This window comes from Acanthopagrus latus, chromosome 9 (genome assembly GCF_904848185.1).
Source record: "Acanthopagrus latus isolate v.2019 chromosome 9, fAcaLat1.1, whole genome shotgun sequence".
Classification (NCBI taxonomy): Eukaryota; Metazoa; Chordata; class Actinopteri; order Spariformes; family Sparidae; genus Acanthopagrus; species Acanthopagrus latus.
In genome coordinates, this window is record NC_051047.1 from 20280779 (window position 1) to 20286778 (window position 6000).

Genomic DNA, 6000 nt, shown 5'->3' on the forward strand with positions numbered 1-6000 from the left:
AAGAGTTCGACAACGAGGTGTGATGTGGTCAGGCAGAGCAAAAAAAGGCACACAGCATTTTTTATTGTTTGTTTGTGTGCATGGTTGTGTCACCGTCACCCTGTGTTCACAACTGTTGAAGTCCAGGGTTTTTTGTTTTTTTCAGACATCAAAAGTGATCGAATGGAAACTTGCACAAAAAGTGCTGTTTTTTTATACATAAAACCGTGGGCATCACGGGTCCTGATGAAAATAGAAGGGCCATATGTCAACTTTTTGTATCGGCCTTAAGAATGCCGGTTTGAGAAAAAAAAAAAAAAAGGAAAAAAAAACCCATCCATCTGGTTTGTGTCCCGTGATGTTATAAACACTGTCAGAGGTTTTTCTCAGCCTGCCAAGAGTGAAATTCTCCAAGACAGTGAAAACGTATTTTTGAGAAATCCATATTTGTGTAACTTGAAAATCCAAACCATAAAAAATGCTACATGAAATATAATGAATGGTGGAGCTATACTCCTTTGGATTTTTAAAGGCACAGCAGTCCGGCCGGAGTCACTGAGGCCACATTCCATCAGTGAACCACCTTGGAAAAGGAGTACGTCCTGTTTTCCAGACAATCACGGTATTGAGTTGTTCTCCCGACAGGCCTTCCCCTCTGCTGCGAGTAGCTTAAGTCATTACACAGTGTGAGGACGATGATGATTCCCCCGGAGGTGGTCAAGAGGTAAATTGGAACTGAAGTGAGGGGTTCTGTGTCCACTGTGCAGAGCGGGGCTCAGACGAACCCCGGGGTCTTCAGGCCCCTCGTTAGCAGCCTGGCCTACATGTTTTCATTTGCTGGCAAACTGCAGGAGGTCAATTGCTGCTAAATTACCAGCTTTGGCTGGGAAAACAGCGTGCAGATAATTAGTTCACTCTGCCTGTCCACACGATTAAGTTTTCTGAAAAACAGTCTAAGAGACGATTCAGGGCTTCAGTGCTGCAATTAGAGCGACATTAGTGCAGCGTTTGTGCCTGTACATGCATCTGTGCTGGAGCGGCGAGAGGGGAGGCAACAAAATTGTAGTCAGTGTTTAGCAGACAGAAACCGTCCTGTGACTGAGGCAACAGCGAAGGTGAGACACGATGTCTATATTTAACTTTAGCTACTGAAAAACTTAGTTTCAGCCTCTGCTGTCATTAAAGAGACTTAAAGAAATGATAAATACTGCTTTAATCTGTAATCAATCATATCATTTCAACAGTGTTAGCACAAAAACATTTTCCCTTGTTTTAAAAGAAGCAGAGCTAAATATAATTCAGTGCAGATGGAGAGAAAAAGCTCAATCTGAGCATGACTAAGTAATTCAAAGCTGTCAGTGTCATGTTTTGAATAACTGTCCCCAAAAGCCAATTGTTCATTCATTCCCCAGACAAGGGAAAAACAATTGCCGGCCTCTCAGGATGAAGATTAAACGTGATGTATGACAAATACAGACACGTTCAGATGGAGACTGATGTGTCGTACGGCGGTGACGCGCCCACGGCACGAGCTGACGTCACGTGTATGAGCCAAATGTGCTGGAGTTTGTACGGTTTTCTCACAAACCCACAAAGCTGGATAAAGAAGTCTTTCATCAGTGTGGGACAGAAGATGAGACCTGAGCCTCAGCGGCGTCACTTCGTCTGCATTTCATCGTCAGTTTTGGAAACAAATATCCACGATATAAAAAAGGCCAAGCATGGTGAACTCCATTCAATGCTTCATTAGGAAGGATCTTGCAAAACACAAAGCTGCACTGAAATTATGCAACACTGGAGATGAGAGGAATCAAAAGAGGAGATGAAAGAACCGAGCAGATTAGTGGATTTGAATCTAAAGAGTAAAAAAAAAAGAAAAAAGAGGGAATTGTATTTTGGCATACAGAGAGGATAAAAGGACATTTTGTGGAGGGTGAGAAACGGTTGTAGTTTTGAATTAGTCAGCTAGGTGAGGCCCTATTGAGGCGTTTTCCTCATGTTTGGGTGGGTCTAACACAATGCAAGCTAGGTAAACAGTGTAACTACTCTTTTCCATAGATGTGAATGGTCCAACTCTTAATAACCTTGAAGAAGTCTGTATGTCAGAAATGATGGATGGAAAAGAGGAAAACAAGGAAACAAAGAGGGCGGGTCAAACTATGGCTGCGGAGACTTGTTATCCAATTATTTAACTCAAACACAACATCCAAACTGTCCGACAGAAGATACGTTTTATAGATATTGTTATAATAATCCCCTAATCTGCCAGTTCATTTATTTGCCCATCGTCTCGCCTACCTCCCAGAACTTACTGAGAGTCGAAGAGGCCGGAGCCTGTCTCGGCATGCATTGTGTGTGAAAGCCGAGGAAACACCCCGGACATGCTGCCAGTCACAATAACAGGATAATCTTTCCAGCGTTCCCTGTTCTCCCATTTTGATAGGGAGAGTCATGAACCAAGTTCTGGTAGCCAGTGTGTTTTATAATGTCTGGGGATGTGACATGTGGTTAACTGCAGGCCCCTTTTAGAGAAAAAACAGTACTCTAATGGTGTTGTATATACTGGTGGTTTAAGAGGCATCTTTCTAATTGCGCTGCTCAATTAGCCGCTGGGTGGGAAGCATTCTTAAGAATTCTACTGCGCAATGCCAGTGCCGTATTAGGCACTTAATGTTGTGTGCAAACACTCTGTTATTATTACAAGTGAGCGCAATTCGCCACACAAAGTGCACACACTGTGGAGGCTGGAGACGCACAGTACTGACGTGGTAATGACTACAGGCTTCCCCTTCTGTTCGACTGCAGTTCAGTAAAGAGGACACTACACTTTAGGTCATGAGGCCTGTAGTCAGGCCAGCAGCACTGGGAGGATCCAACATTGGGCCCACATTGTTTTACAAGCAAGCTGAGGAATGAGATATTTAAAATTAGGTCTCATTGTACAGTTATTGCAGTAAACACTGTGCTGAACATTGCAATATTGCTGTGTTGGTGTTCCTATAACATCAAGATTAATGGTCCCTTTGTTTGTTGTTTAGACCAAGTTCACTTATTGTTTTCAGTTTATTTATTCAGTTTTCTGTCACTGTTTGGTCAGCTTTACACAACAAAAAACAAATGGAAAGACCTGGTAAGCAATAAAAAAATATTTTTGATTTTGGGTTGAAATTGAACCTTTCACAACTTTTAACAAGTGTTTACAAGTGCTACATAAAAAGTATTTTTTATTTAAGGTGCAAAGTTGTGACATTACAAAAACTTGATCAGTCACTTGCAGTGGTGGTCCCAGAGTAGCCTTAATTATGATGTTCAGTAAAAAACAAGTGATATCACATATTTTTCCCTTAGCATCTGATGAAACCGTGTGTAAATGTTCCTCTAAGTAAATAAATAAGATTACAATCAACATCTTTTGGTTGGAATTGTTTTACTTTCTGCTATTGATCTGCAAAGCCCACTCCAGAGAGCCAGACATCAGAGAAGTGGGTCGGCTTTAACTTGATTAAGTAGTATAAAACAAATATAAAGAAATATAATTTATGAGAAATGTGTTCACCCATGCATGAACTTATATAAATGATTAATGATGGCACAGTTTTTTGTTAAAACTAAACTAGGTACTGAATATGCTCTCTTTCTTCTTTAAAAAAAATATATAAATAAAATAAATTACTGATTAAAATAATTTAATTACAACCATGTAGTCCATGCACTAATACAGGGAACAGTAGTGTGAAGCTCCTGACAAAATAAAAATACTGTGTGTTTACTGGAATTCATTAACGAAATGCAGTCAATGTCCAACTTGAATTCTATGTTAGTGGTTTGTCCTACTTTTGCAATTAGAAACTTAATTAAAAGAAATCTGCTTAATTTCTGTTCCATTGTTTTTTCATTTACTCCCACTACCCTCTCTCCTCATCATCATTATCCTCCTTCATTCACATTCACATCCACAGTCCTCACTTCCATACTGATTTTTTCCTTTCTTCCCGTCTTTACAGATACATTTATCTCACTATTCAGTACATAAATTATGTATCGTATCAGTCGTCTCTAGTAGGTCAAGCCGAGATATAGCATAAATGAGTAAAACAGTTTCCTTTTACCAAATGCATTGACTATAGATTTCCGGGCTTAAACAAAAATCACCACGCCTCAAATTCAAAATAAATATTTAAATATCATCTGTTTACAATTCTGTTGGTCAAAGCTGCAAAGTCTTTCATTCAGGTCTTTTGTCTAAGGCCAAAAACAAATGTTGACATTTGAAATGGAAAGGATAATGGAATAATGTCCAGGTGGAAGCAACACTGACAGGCCTCCTAAGCAACGCTGTTATCTTCAATTATCTGTAGCATATAATCCACGGGGTAAATAGAAAGTAATATTTGGGTTGTGGACACAAGGATTTCCTCTTGTATGCGCCGAGACAGAGATGCAAACACAGTTATCTGCTGCACACGCACCTCGCCGTGGGCAAACTGCTCGGCTTTTTTTAATGCTGGACTGACCATTACCCATAATGCACACGTACACGGGCGAACAGACAGAGCAAACGCACCAACACACGCATGCATGCACAAAATGCTTGTGTGCACGCTCACAGTATGCAAACACGTTGAATGGGGGGAGTCATGCATGTGTGCAGGCCAGGCACACAGCACACAACATATATTGTTATTCTATTATCTGACTCTCTTTAGCTATCTCCATCATACAGGCCTCCTGTGACCCCGAGGGTCAAAGCTGGGAGTGCGCCCTCCCCCAGTGACCTTTGTTTGTTAGGGATAGCAGGAGGAGACCCCCGGGGGAGATCTACAGTAGGGACAAAGCCACACACACACACACACACACACACAGTGCACAACTAACTGTGACATGAACTAATGGTTTTCCTTTCGATTAAACTAACACTCCCTCACACTATATATGACAGTACATACACAGTCACGTAAAATCCATACACACACACAGTCATTTTAATCTGGTGTTTTAACCTTAAAGGTTAATTAAAGGCTTATTGATGACAATCATATTGATTTTCCTTTAAAACGTTATTATGATTGTGAATTAGGCTAATACTTTTAAAAGAAATGTTGGGTCCATGTCCATGTCTGTTCATGTCTGTGCAAGAATTCTGGTGGTTGGTTCCAATTTCGACCAAAGTTTGTCAGCCAATAGTAAAACACACTTAACCTCATGTGGTGTCTGTGTTTGGTCAGCATCAAGACTCTCGGTGGTTGCCAGTTTGTGGAAAAACACATTAAAAGCAATAATCTGCCCAGCGTACTGTGCTGTCTAAGGTTAGCTCGTCAGCATGAGCAGTGTTAAATCAGCTAGCATTAGTGACATTAACATAAGTTGACGTTAGCTACTTCAACATCTTAGTACAACAAACTGGCAACCAATTGACTTGTTGTACTTCTTCCTGTGGATTCAGTGTACTGTATTATCCATGTTGAAAAATACAATAAAACAAGTATGGTTAATAACATATGTGGCATGAGCTTGTAGCACACTGAATAACAAATCCTGTAACCATAATGGACCATAAAAAAGTATTCAAAACATAATTTATGTCGGTCTGATGATAAATGTAAATATGTTTCTCATGTTTAGGGAAACAACAGCAACCAAGAAGGCTCACTCTGGACTGATTATTATTTTCTAATTAGTAATTAGAATATATTTGTCCATAATGTTTGGCGTCAAACAAAGGTTTCCCCTCTCAACAGTCAAAATAATGATCTTTACTGGCTGAGGTATCCTTTTAAACTAATTAATCAACTCAACATTATTCAACTGCACTACTCCCATAAACTTGTTCACAACACCACCAATCTAGATCTCATGATGTTCAGAAACTAATTCTGTATTATTAAGAAGCATGTTTCAACAACAATACACACAGGGTCGTCCCAGAGGTTAATAGCACAGCTGTTACCTGGGTAACCAAACAGGTGCTTTATTGTCCAGTGAAATATAGCTTTTTTTCAGTGGACAACGCACACAAAGGCC